Here is a 14,796-nt window from a genome sequence, read left to right as displayed (position 1 = left end):
CTAAGAGCTTTGTACACCTTGATTGTGCAATATTTGCCCGTTATTCTTTTTTAAATTCTTCAAGCTCTGTCAAGTTGGTTGATGGTTATTGCTAGACAGCCATTTTCAAGCAGATTTAAGTGAAAACTGTAACTGGGCCACTCAGGAATATTCCATGTCTTGGTAAGCAACTCTAGTGTATATTTGGTCTTGTTTTTAAGGTTATTGTCCTGCTGAAGGTGAATTTGTTTCCCAGTGTCTGTTGGAAAGAAGACTGAACCAGGTTTTCCTCTAGGATTGTTCCTGTACTTAGCTCTATTCCATTTCTTTTTATCCTAAAAAAAACTCACTAGTCCTTGACAATGACAAACATAGCCATAACATGATGCAGCCATGACCATTCTTGAAAATATGAAGAGTGGTACTCTCTGATGTGTTGGATTTGCCCCAAACATACTGTAACACTTTGTATTCAGGACATAAGCTAATTTCTTTGCCACATTTTTTGCAATTTTATTTTAGTGCCTTTTTGCAAATAGGACGCACATTTTGGAATATTTTTTATTTTGTCATTTAGGTTTGTATCGTAGAGTAATTACAATGTTGTTAATCCATCCTGAGTTTTCTCCTACCACAGCCATTATTATTATTAAAAAATATGTATTTAACCTTTATTTAACTAGGCAAGTCAGTTAAGAACAAATTCTTATTTACGGCCTAACCTGGCCAAACCCTAAACCGGACAACACTGGGCCAATTGTATGCCGCCCCATGGGACTCCCAATCACGGCCGGTTGTGATACAGCCTGGAATCGAACCAGGGTCTGTAGTGACGCTATAGCACTGAAATGCAGTGCCTTAGACCGCTCTGCCACTCGGGAGCCAAGATGTAGTAACTATTTTAAAGTCACCATTGGGCTCATGGTGAAATTCTTGAGCGGTTTCCTTTCTCTCTGGCAACCGAGTCTGGAAGGAAGGCTATATCTTTGTGGTGACTGGGTGTATTGATACACCATCCATGCAAGGATAGATTGAAATCGAGCTGCATTAACATTTCTCAGAGTTTACAAGCCATACCAATTTACACTAATTAGACTCACCATTAAAGTTGCATTTAAAATGATGCCCTGCTGTGTTTGCATTGGTTTAGAGCACAAGAGGCATGCTAATTGAAAAATTAAGATGCAAGCGTATTTGCCTACGTGGTTCCCATAATGCCTTGTTCAAATGGTAGGCCTAAATAGGACTCCCGAGGAGAACTTTTCTCATGTTTTAAACACACACACACACAGATGTGTAATTTAAATGATCTTTAAGTATACTAACGTATAACATGATTGTAACTATTAGTATTTCACTAAGACCAAGCTATGTGATTGTGTGTCATTCATAATTATTGTGATCTTCCCCATCAGTTGACTTGTTATCACTGTGACAGCTGGTTATCATATATCATATATCTATGTCAGTCATACATCAAGCAGGTGAGTATGCACAATTTAGCTTTCATTGAAGTGTTGACTACTTAATGTGAAATTAATGTGTGTTGTGTCTTAATGTGTTTTGGACCTGAGACTACAAAAAAGTCACAGTGGCTGACATGGCACCCATTAGAGCTTTCCTTAATGTATTGTGTGATGGCCTGGAGTCTGAGATCAAGTTCAGGTAAATTAGAGGACATCTAAATGGGAGTTTACCTACTGATTCACAGCACTTGTAATGCGCTCCATTATTTACAACAGTAAGCATGTATTTTTATTACTTTCTCTCTCTCTCTCTCTTTCTCTCTCTCTCTCTCTGTGTCTCTCTCTGTCTCTCTGTCTCTCTGTCTCTCTCTTTCTCTCTCTTTCTCTCTCTTTCTCTCTCTTTCTCTCTCTTTCTCTCTCTTTCTCTCTCTCTCTTTTTCTCTGTCTGTCTCTCGCTCTCTCTCTCTTTCCCTCTCTCTCTCTCTCTCTCTCTCTCTCTCTCTCTCTCTCTCTCTCTCTCTCTCTCTCTCTCTCTCTCTCTCTCTCTCTCTGTCTCTCTGTCTCTCTTTCTCTCTCTGTCTCTCTCTGTCTCTCTCTTTCTCTGTCTGTCTCTCGCTCTCTCTTTCTCTCTCTCTCTCTCTCTCTCTCTCTCTCTCTCTCTCTCTCTCTCTCTCTCTCTCTCTCTCTCTCTCTCTCTCTCTTTCTCTCTCTCTTTCTCTCTTTCTCTCTTTCTCTCTTTCTCTGTCTGTCTGTCTGTCTGTCTGTCTGTCTGTCTGTCTGTCTGTCTGTCTGTCTGTCTGTCTGTCTCTCTCTGTCTCTCTCTCTCTCTCTCTCTCTCTCTCTCTCTCTCTTTCTCTCTCTCTCTCTCTCTCTCGCTCTCTCTCGCTCTCTCTCGCTCTCTCTCGCTCTCTCAATCTCTCGCTCGCTCTCTCGCTCTCTCGCTCTCTCGCTCTCTCGCTGTCTCTCTCATCCCACTCTCTCTTTTTCTTTCTCCATCTCTCTTTCTCAGTGGTTATATGTGGTCATGATGACAGGTGTTTCATAGAAACAGTTGAATGGCCAGGGTTGTAGGAATGTTCAGCAGTCTCAATGTCATAGTTAACAGAACATAGGGTCAGAGGTGCATCTTGTCCAATGAGGTCTATGGAGGATAAATGTCATAGACAGATATGTTGAAAAGACAAGCCTCCCTGTCACCTTGAAACAAAGACAAAGGGAGAACTGATGTCATATTCAACCTAAGTCTTTTATTTCAAATGAGTTACATTGGGCTGGATACCTTCACCTGTTTGGTCACTTTTATAGCCTATGTTCATCGTGCACTGGTAAATAAACAGTGTAAACCACACATTTCATGAACACGAGGAGCAATAGTTAGAGTTTGTTTGTGTTTGAATAATTTCAGAACTGTAAATGGAGCCTTAACGCTGTATAATTCCAAATGACAAAGAGAATGACTAAGAAGCATATTTTAAGCCGTCGGCTTGACATTTGTTTATGGACATCAATGAACCAGTAAACTAACAGAGTTAGAAATGCTACTTAGTGCAAAAAGCGGCTAGTGAATTCTGCCTCCAATACTAACATTAAAGTGTTTCCATACAGGATTAGGTATTAATCCCCCTGGCCCTTGCCAGCATGAAATCAAATAAGTCTTTTCTCACCGACTTTGAATGATCTAGGTATGTCGCATTGGGAATGTATATTTAAGTGTGTAGTTTTCGTAGGAGTTATGCACAGGGTGATTTTACATTACCACTGAGATTACCATAGTACTCTTTCAGTGCCCTGGGCATCTTTTCCTACCTTCTTTACTGATCCACTTACAGTAGTCCTCATTTCCTGTAGGCATACATCACCTTATGATACCTTTAGGGAGTATTCCAGCCCAACTCATTCATTACTCAACAATACCAGCTCTATCTAATTGAACAAGTCTCAATTTACTTCAACACCTTCAACATGTCCAAGGACACCTGCCTACAATACCTCTATGACAGTCAAATCACACTGTAGAGAAAACTCATGACAGTATATGACTCAAACCAACTGGGGATTGTCTCTGTCTTCAGTGGGGGAGGATATGTGGGTTTCCTAAAGTTTATTTCACTGTACAGTACTCAACCAAATATTCTTTATTTAATTCATTATAATTTATTTGGTGTTCTTCAAGTGTGATAGGTTTGTAAAATGATTGATCTGCATTTGGAGATGAAAGAGTTTGGCTAATTCCTTTGTTCTATCTGATGATTTTTCACCACTGGCTTATTGAAAACGTATTTGTGGCTTTAAAAATGTTTCTCATTCATCCAATAATGGTTAGGTCTTAAAACTGATGATGGATATTGGCTTCTTTTAGTTTATTCCTCAGTAGAAATGTATAACAAAACTGAGTAGGAATGGTACCTTTAAAATGTGACAAAACCTACTGTAGGCCTATCCCATTGCATATATGCAAATCAAAGAGAATAGTACCTTTAAAATGTGACAAAAACTACTGTAGGCCTATCCCATTGCATATATGCAAATCAAAGAGAATGGTACCTTTAAAATGTGACAAAACCTACTGTAGGCCTATCCCATTGCATATATGCAAATCAAAGAGAATGGTACCTTTAAAATGTGACAACCTACTGTAGGCCTATCCTTGCATATATTATAGTAAATCAAAGAGAATTTAAATGTGACAAAACCTACTGTAGGCCTATCCCATTGCATATATGCAAATCAAAGAGAATGGTACCTTTAAAATGTGACAAAACCTACTGTAGGCCTATCCCATTGCATATATGCAAATCAAAGAGAATGGTACCTTTAAAATGTGACAGAACCTACTGTAGGCCTATCCCATTGCATATATGCAAATCAAAGAGAATGGTACCTTTAAAATGTGACAAAACCTACTGTAGGACCTATCCCATTGCATATATGCAAATCAAAGAGAACTGTATTTGAGACACTTGTGATTTTTGTACTAAGCAAGCCTGCCTAGTACTGTTGTCACATTTTGATAATTGAAAATCCCTGATGGACTGTGAAATGGCTATTGTTAGAGACCAATTTGAGTAACATAGATAATCAATGTTAGCAATGACATAGAGTAGCCACCTGCTGAATGTTTCAATTGATCTTTGATGCTTTTTCACCAATAAGCAGTTTAAAATGACTAATTGTGTGTGGCTAAGAGTAGCCGAGGCGTTTACTATTAGCGTAATGATGATATGACATAAGTATTGTCTTGTTGTTATTGCACAAGACATATTATGATTGGGTTTAGCCGGTGCACATTATGAGATGCTTCCTAAGTAGTGTTAATAAAGAAACCCTGGTGGCTGTGTCAGAGCCATAATAAGGGTTGTGATTCATATATACTTTAAGAGTCAAGGGTAACATTGGGTGAGACCTGTATTTGATGTTATTTGCCCTTGCTATTAAAGGGATCCTGTCTGGGTCCTGCCTGTGGTTCTTTAGTCAGACCATACCTCTGAGTGTGTTCTCTGCTCTGGTGCTAGTGTAACATTGATACACCAACACCATTTTTACACATTGTCATTTTATCTCTCTCACTATCGCCAATTATATGGACTCAGACACATCTCATTGTGAAGGGGTTAATTGGGACATCTAAAATCCATCCCCCTCTATTTAAGTATGATAGCTCTCAAATGTAGTTTGCACACTACTGTGTTGTATACTTTTTAGGCTGTAGTTCTCACAAGCCAAAAGTGGTCACGGGACATTGCCTTTCGGGCCGTTACTGTGCTAACACTCTAAACCACTGGGCTACCTGCTGCCCTCTGCCACCCTGACTTAAAGTCACATACACACCCACACTTGCACACTCACATACTCACAGACATCTTATTTTATTTTTCAAACAAAAGAAACACAGTCCCTCAGCTACAGTATATAGCTCAATACACTGCAAAGTTGTGTGCAGCATTGGCACATTTTCTTTTGCCATTCCCTTTTTCATTGGAGTAACATGAAGTTCTCCCCATCTACAAGTTAGTTTTCCAGCCAAATATTGACTTTGGGATCTGATTATTAAGCAATTTCCACAAAACTTCAAATTACTTCACTCAACAATTATTTTAAAGATGTTATAAGACCCAGTAGACCCCCAAGGTCTTGGAACCGATTATGCAAAGAGATAATTGCTATGAAGATTTTTTTTTAATGAAATTGGTTTGACAAACCTATAAGTTGTTAACTACTGCTCAGTGCAAAAGAATACATTTGCTGACGAGGCCGCAAAGATCCAGAGCAGGAAGCCTTTTTCTGTGTGCTCAGGTGGGCAGGAGGTATCGCTCTCTTTATTATCACAGCTAATGGTGTTCCAGATCTGTCCTCAATTATAGAGGCTGAGATGAACAATTAATTAATAATTATTGTGATAGATAAATTGTGCCACGTTCAGCAGTTCCGGAGATGGAATGAAAGGAAACACAGATACAGGGTATTGACCAACAGTGGCCCCTCTTTCTCTCTCTCCATGTAGAGTGTAATTTCAGGTTCACACCCAGATATGTCCAGTGTCTCCTAGCCTCTCTTAACTGCCAATGCATCATATGGAGTCTGGGTGTTTGCTGATTTACTGTGTGTAAAGCCAATGTTGCTTAAAGAGTGTGCAAAAAAAAGGATATTCATCGCTCTTTTCCTCATAGAAAATTGTTTTTTCCTTTTAGGTAAAATGTACAATGCCTGAAAAATGATACATGAACAAAGTACTTTTGAGCAGACAGAGGCTGAATTGTATCATTTCCCCATAAACTTGGAGCGTTTAAGTGTAGAAAGGAGGAATTATATGGCTATGAATGGCTTCCTTAATAGTGATATCACTTCTCTGAACAAAAGAGTGAGGCTCTGCAATGAGCCTGGAGTGCGGACTTAGCTCGATTGGACATTTCCCTGGCGTCCATTAAGGTCACAGCACTGCGCCAGCATGTAGGAGAGTGCATGAGTGACAACACAGGGCCAAAGACCAATGGAGCACTTTTCCACAAACCTCATCAAGTCTGAAATCACAAAAAAAAATAGCTATTAAATTAATTGCAGTCATAATCTCGTAAAATATGTGTCTAAAAATGATATGCAGTTCGATTAACACATAACATGGGTGTCAAATCTGCAATAAAACCCTGATCAATAAAACAATAACCATGTTGTTAAAAGCAGTCATTGAAAGGTGTTGCTGGGGATGTGTCCCAGGGGTGAGCAACCCTTTTAATATAAACGGATTTCATCTTTCCACTATGTCACCTAAATCACCTCAATGTTTGTGTATACAATTATAATAAGGTAATAAATTGGAGCAATGGATGGATTACGAACGCTCTCTTCGACCCCATATATCAGGCTTTGTCAAGGGCCCAGAAAATGTATGTCTAACAATCTGTTGATTACAGTGTGGTGTGAGGAAAGCTCAAGAGAGGGAAGATTATCTGTCTGTTGCAGGATAAAACATTTTTAACATATTGTTGTGTTTAAATCAATACGTTTTAAATGAGCACTAACGACTGCAATTCATTTGACTTTAAGAATCTATATTTTAAAAGTTAGCGCATGTATCCTGATTTAATGAATGTTTTCATATTTTTTCCCCTTGGCACTGACTATAACGTCTAAACGACTGGTCTTTTATCTTGAAAATGGGTGAGAGAAGACAGGGTTTATTTGGAGTGTTGAGAACATGATAACGTTTAAGTTGAAGGGCATATTTGTATTAAAGACAGAGGAAGAAACGTCATGAGTGGATCTCCATACAGTTGCGCCTGCTTCCTCACCACGTAAAACAAATGTTCCATGCCCCTTGAGATATAGTTTTTTTATCAGTGTGTTTATGTTAAATCATTTGAGTTGGGATGTCAATTTGAAAATGAAATCGTCTCTGCCAGAGACTCATTCAAATTGGAAATTAATGGTATGGCAATTAAAAGTTGGGTACAGTATTTGGCAAAATTATGATAATGATTGTAGCTAGAGGTGTGAATATTGCAGGGAATGGCTATTAACACCAGCACAGCATTTCAATTGGAAAACGTCAGTGTGTTTCAGCAGTATCAGCAGCAGTGTCACACTTGTTTGGGTGATTCTCATCTGATCTATTCTCTAAAGCATGTCTCTCCTCACTTCAAAACATGGCTGAAATAACCCTTCCACTCTTTGCCCTGCTATTTACCAGAAATCAGATTACAGCTTTGTATTCCTCACCAACAAAGCAATTAAAGCTATAATAGTGTATGTCAACCTAACATATGTATATTTGCTTCTATTACAACAAGATACAATTTGTGTCCTTCCATTACTGACACCAAGCAAACAGCCTTTTGTAATTCTGCCGTATGAACGTGTTTGCTCTCGTGCTGGAGTGCAAATGTAAGGAATGGGTCCCATATAGTGTACTGGTAATTGAGTGATTTATCAGCTCGTGTTGCGAATAGCTATAGGCTAAGTGTGGTTGAGATTCACAATTACCAACAGACACAACATGGTGTTTGTCTGCTCATGATTAATGCACTGCATCTGAAGCTAGGGCTGTAGTTTTGAAACTGAAGCTGTTGGGTGATGGAGGATTCCTGTGAGATTCTCCCCCTCTGCTTATTTCACACACTGCTCTCAGCCAAATTGGATGATCAGTCGGGGAGTTCAACCACTCTCTGAGGCTTTCACTGATTTTGCCTTTAGGTTTGAAATTCACTCAGATTGAGAACTCTTCCATCCAGGGAGTGACTTTTTCAATTGAACATTAAGTGGGAGTCCAACAAAAACAATTCTGAGACCGTAATGTTGATTCTGTTTCTGAAAATCCTTCATCCATAAGGGTTAACCATGCCCACACCTTTCCACTACCCCTCATGAACAGGGACTCGTCTCAATTGTAATAGATTTTGAACTAATGCAATGATATGCTAATGGTGTGTTTCCTTTAAATGCACATGACAAATGTGGTGAAAGTGCATATAAAGAGGAACCTCGTCAGAGTACTGTTATGAACTACACTATGTATGCAAAAGTATGTGGACACCACTTCAAATTAGTGGATTTGGCTACTTCAGCTGCACCGGTTGCTGACAGGTGTATAAAATTGGGCACACAACCATGCAATCTCCAAAGACAAACATTGTCAGTAGAATGGCCTTACCGAAGAGCTCAGTGACTTTCAACGTGCTAGACAATCTGGACCCTTTCTTTATAAAATTATCCGCCGCCATTGTTGCAACCACTATTACCAGTCTGTTCAACCCCTCTTTCATATTGTCCGAGATGCCTAAAGATTGGAAAGCTGCCGCGGTCATCCCCCTCTTCAAAGGGGGTGACACTCTAGACCCAAACTGTTATAGATTTATATCCATCCTGCCCTGCCTTTCTAAAGTCTTTGAAAGCCAAGTTTTAACAAACCATTTTGAATCCCACTGTACCTTCTCCGCTGTGCAATCCGGTCATGGGTGCACCTCAGGCACGCTCAAGGTACTAAACGATATCATAACCGCCATCGATAAAAGACAGTACTCTGTGCAGCCGTCTTCATCGACCTTACCAAAGCTTTCGACTCTGTCAATCACCGTATTGTTATCGGCACTCAATAGCCTTGGTTTCTCACATGACTGCCTCGCTTGGTTCACCAAATACTTCGCAGACAGATTTCAGTGTGTCAAATCGGAGGGCCTGTTGTCCAGACCTCTGGCAGTCTCTATGGGGTACCACAGGATTAAATTCTCGGGCCAACTCTTTCCTCTGCAAATATATCAACAATGTCGCACTTGCTGCGGGTGATTCCCTGATTCACCTCTATGCATACGACACCATTCTGTATACATCTGGCCCTTCTTTGGAATCTGTGTTAACTAACCTCCAAACGAGCTTCAATGCCACACAACACTCCTTCCGTGGCCTCCAACTGCTCTTAAACGCTAGTAAAACCAAATGCATGCTTTTCAACCGTTCGCTGCCCGCACCCGCCCGCTCGCCCGACTAGCATTACTACTCTGGACGGTTCTGATCTAGAATACGTGGACAACTACAAATACCTAGGTGTCTGGCTAGACTGTAAACTCTCCTTCCAGACTCATATCAAACATCTTCAATCCAAAATCAAATCTGGAATCGGCTTTCTATTTCGCAACAAGGCATCCTTCACTCACATCGCCAAACTTACCCAAGTAAAACTGACTATCCTACCGATCCTCGACTTCGGCAATGTCATGTACAAAATAGCTTCCAATACTCTACTCAGCAAATTGGATGTAGACTATCACAGTGCCATCCATTTTGTTACCAAATTGCCTTATACCACCCACCACTGCGACCTGTATCCTCTAGTCGGCTGGCCCTCGCTACATATTCGCTGCCAGACCCACTGGCTCCAGGTCATTTATAAGCCTATGCTAGGTAAAGCTCCGCCTTATCTCAGCTCACTGGTCACGATAACAACACCCACCCGTAGCACGCGCTCCAGCAGGTATATCTCACTGGTCATCCCCTAAGACAACACCTCCTTTGGCCGCCTTTCCTTCCAGTTCTCTGCTGCCAGTGACTGGAACGAATTGCAAAAATCGCTGAAGCTGGAGACTTACATTTCCCTCACTAACTTTAAACATCAGATATCTGAGCAGTTAACCGATCGCTGCAGCTGTACATAGTCCATCTGTAAATAGTCCACACAATCTACCTACCTCATCCCCATATTGTTTTTATTTACTTTGCTGCTCTTTTGCACACCAGTACCACTACTTACACACCATCATCTGCTCATCATCATCTGCTCATCTATCACTCCAGTGTTAATCTGCTAAATTGTAATTACTTTGCTACTATGGCCTATTTATTGCCTTACCTCCTCATGCCATTTGCACATACTGTATATAGACTTTCTTTTTTTCTATTGTGTTATTGACTGTACGCTTGTTTATTCCATGTGTTGTTGTTTGTATCGCACTGCTTTGCTTTATCTTGGCCAGGTCGCAGTTGTAAATGAGAACTTGTTCTCAACTAGCTTACCTGGTTAAATAAAGGTGAAATAAATAAAATATAATTTTTAAAAGTGGCATCGTCATAAGATGCCACCTTTCCAAAAAGTCAGTTCATCAAATGTATGCCCTGCTAGAGCTGTCCTGATCAACTGTAAGTGCTGTTATTGTGAAGTGGAAACGTCTAGGAGCAACAAAGGCGCACCCGCAAAGTGGTAGGTCACACAAGCTCACAGAATGGGACCACTGAGTGCTGAAGCACGTAGTGAGTAAAAATCATCTGTCCTCAGCTGCAACACTCACTGTCGAGTTCCAAACTTCCTCTGGAAGCAACATTAGCACAAGAACTGTTCGTCGGGAGCTTCATGAAATGGGTTTCCATGGCCGATCAGCCTCACACAAGCCTAAAAAAAACATGCACAATGCCAACCGTCGGCTGGATTGGTGTAAAGCTCGCCACCATTGGACTCAGGAGCAGTGGAAACACGTTCTCTGGAGTGATGAATCACGCTTCACCCTCTGGCAGTCTGACAAATCTGGGTTTTGCGGATTCCAGGAGAAAGCTACCTACCCCAATGCATAGTGCCAACTGTAAAGTTTAGTGGAGCAAGAATAATGGTCTGGGGCTGTTTTAAAGCTACAGCACACAATTACATTCTAGACGATTCTGTGTCCAACTTTGTGGCAACAGTTTGGGGAAGACGCTTTCCTGTTTCAGTATGACAATGCCCCCGTGCACAAAGCGAGCTCCATGCAGACCTATCTAACACCTTTGGGATGAATTGGAACGCAGACTGCAAGCCAGGCCTAATTGCCCAACATCAGTGCCCGTCCTCACTAAGGCTTTTGTGGCTGATTGGAAGCAAGTCCCCGCAGCAATGTTCCAACATCTAGTAGAAAGCCTTCCCAGAAGAGTGGAGGTTGGTGTAGCCCCAAAGGGTGGACCAACTCCATGTTAACGCCCATGATTTTGGAATGAGATCTTCAACGTGCAGGTAATGTAGTGTATGTTGAAGTGGCTGGTCTATATAATGGATGTAATTAATGGATGAAATGTAACTATTTGGTCAATTCTATTGGAAGGTGATCCAATCAATCCACCTTTTCAATGCTTGTAAAGATGTTCTTAACATATACACAAAGGTTAATCAACATAGACACCTTCATAGGGCTCTGTCTCATGTTTTACCTAAGGTAGATTAAACCCAAGAGCTTGAGCCTGAGAAAGAGATGAGAATTGCACATACATTCTTTAACAGATTCACTGGTCAATAATTGAATGAGTGATGTCCATTGTTCAATTACCTGCATTATCTGTGGATAGTCCTCTCATTAAAAGGCTAGAGAGGAAGGAGTATAATTAAAAAGATATGCGGCGCCAGCATGAGCATTTAATGATCACGCTGCTTTTGCCTGATATACTCTCCAGGAGCAGTGAGATCATCATACTGGATGGAATGGAGGGCAGGCAGGGGAACCCACCCAGACCTGTAGCACCAGACCTAGCCCTCTACTTACTGACTGGGACCCAAGCCACAGTACACAACTGGGCCTGTATGGGGCTGTTTCCATGGCTACAACCACAGGGTCGTGTAGTAGAGGGTTTACAGTATACTGAGAGTCTACTGTTAGTCAGGGCATATACCTGTGGTGAAACTGCCCAAGTCAGGTAGAAATTCTTTGCACCATTAAGCATGTGAGTGCTCCAAGAAACACTAGCTTCCTCTTCATGGTGAAGTAGGGCTTTAATTAGTGCAATCTGAATGAATAACACAAGTGCAATTTGGTGGAGGGGGGCCTGCTGCTTTAAGATGGGTATTTTTTCTCTCTCTAGTGGAGCACATCACACGGTCAAGTGTATTCTTGCACAGTGTGTCTGGAGTTTTACTGTAAACAGACTTAAGTGTTGCTCAGAAAACTGAGCTCTTGGAGGAAAGGGTTCCAAAAGGGTTCTTTGGCTGTCCCAATAGGAGAAACCTTTTTAGTTCCATGTAGAACCCTTTTTCATTTCCAGGCAGAACCCTTATTGGTTCCAGGTAGAACACCCTATGGAAAGGGTTTGTCATGGAAACCAAAAGGGTTCTACCAGGAACCAAAAAGGATTATTCAAAGGGTTCTCACGTGGGGACAGCCAAATAACCCGTTTAGGTTCTTGATAGCACCTTTCTTTCTAAGAGTGTGTAGACCAGGATGCTTTTATATTTATTGGACGCTATCCAAGAATCAGTGAGTCGTTGTCTTGGTGATGTAACAGCTGACCAAGTTTGGGCCTATCCTCTCATTAAGGGCTCCAGTGTAGTTTTTTAATAGTGCTGTTAAGTACTGCTGGACTTGATTTTTGCTGTTTATAAAACTCCATAATTGGTGTAAATGTTAGTTGAAATGTTTCCAGCCGGCTGGCGAGGCCCCAGAGACAGCTCTGGTTTGCGAGGGGAAGGGTGGGGAGCGATGTTTGATCATGAACCGTGGTGAGGCGGCCCGGTCAGTGCCTGAGCCATGGCCAGGCCTGAGTGGGCACCAGCAGAACAAACAGAGACAGAGCACCAATGGGCGGGCACACTGAACCTCAGTGACACTAGTTGAGCTTCAGTAGACCCACACCCTGGCATATACAGTGCATTCGGAAACTATTCAGACCCCTTGACTTTTTCCACATTTTGTTACTTTATAGCTTTATTCTGAAATTCATTAAATAGATTTTTCTCCCTCATCAATCTACACACAATACCCCATAATGACAAAGCAAAAACAGGTTTTTAGAAATGTTTAGAAATGTATTAAAAATGAAAAACAGAAATATCACATTTACGTATTCACATTTAAGTATTCAGACCCTTTACTCAGTACTTTGTTGAAGCACCTTTGGTAGTTTTTACAGCCTCGAGTCTTCTTGGGCATGACGCTACAAGCTTGGCACACCTGTATTTGGGGAGTTTTTCCCATTCTTCTATGCAGATCCGTTCAAGCTCTGTCAGGTTGAATGGGGAGCGTCGCTGCACAGCTATTTTCAGGTCTCTCCACAGATATTCGATCGTTTTCAAGTCTGGGCTCTAGCCGGGCCACTCAAGGACATTCACAGACTTGCCACAAAGCCACTCATCCATTGTCTTGGCTGTGTGCTTAGGGTCGTTGTTCTGTTGGAAGGTGAACCTTCGCCCCAGTCTGTCTTGAGCACTCTGGAGCAGGTTTTCATCAAGGATCTCTCTGTGGGGCCTCCCGGGTGGCGCAGTGGTTAAGGGCGCCAGCTGTGCCATCAGAGTCCCAAGCTCTGTCGTAACCGGCCGCGACCGTGAGGTCCGTGGGGCGACGCACAATTGGCCTAGTGTCGTCCGGGTTAGGGAGGGCTTGGTCGGTAGGGATGCCCAGCAACTCCTGTGGCGGGCCGGGCGCAGTGCGCGCTGGTTGGGTTGTGTATCAGAGGACGCATGACTTTCAACCTTCGTCTCTCCCGAGCCCGTACGGGAGTTGTAGCGATGAGACAAGATAGTAGCTACTACAACAATTGGACACCACGAAATTGGAGAGAAAAAAGGGGTAAAAAATAAAATTAAAATAATAATAACAATTTTAAAAAAGGTTCTCTCTGTACTTTGCTCCGTTCATCTTTACCTCAATCGTGACTAGTCTCCCAGTCCCTGATGCTGAAAACCATCCCCACAGCATGATGCTGCCACCACCATGCTTCATGGTTTCCTCCAGACATGACGCTTGGCATTCAGGCCAAAGAGTTGAATCTTGGTTTCATCGGAATCTTGTTTTTCATGGTCTGAGAGTCATTAACTGCCTTTTGGCAAACTCCACCCGGGCTGTCATCTGTCTTTTAGTGAGCAATGACTTTCGTCTGGCCACTCTACCATAAAGGCGTGCTGCAGAGATGGTTGTCCTTATGGAAGGTTCTCCCATCTCCACGGAGGAACCCTGGAGCTCTATCAGAGTGACCATCGAGTTATTGGTCACCTCCCTGACCATGGTCTTTCTTCACTGATTGCTCAGTTTGGCCAGGCGGACAGTTCTAGGAAGAGTCTTGGTGATTACTTCGACCTCATCAAATCAAATCAAATGTTATTTGTCACATACACGTGTTTAGCAGATGTTATTGTGGGTGTAGAGAAATGCTTGTGTTTCTAACTCCAACAGTACAGTGATATCTAAAAATGTACAACAATACACACAACCTAAAAGTAAAATAATGGAATTAAGGTATATATAAATGTCAGGATGAGCAATGTCGGAGTGGCATAGACTAAAATACAGTAGAATAGAATACAGTATATACATTTGAGATGAGTAAAGCAAAAATATGTAAACATTATTAAAGTGACTAATGTTCTATTATTAATGTGGCCAGTGATTTCAAGTCTATGTACAGTACCAGTCAAAAG

This window comes from Oncorhynchus keta, chromosome 10, assembly GCF_023373465.1.
Source record: "Oncorhynchus keta strain PuntledgeMale-10-30-2019 chromosome 10, Oket_V2, whole genome shotgun sequence".
Lineage (NCBI taxonomy): Eukaryota > Metazoa > Chordata > Actinopteri > Salmoniformes > Salmonidae > Oncorhynchus > Oncorhynchus keta.
The sequence above is the reverse complement of the archived record's forward strand: the minus strand, read 5'-3'. Positions refer to the sequence as shown.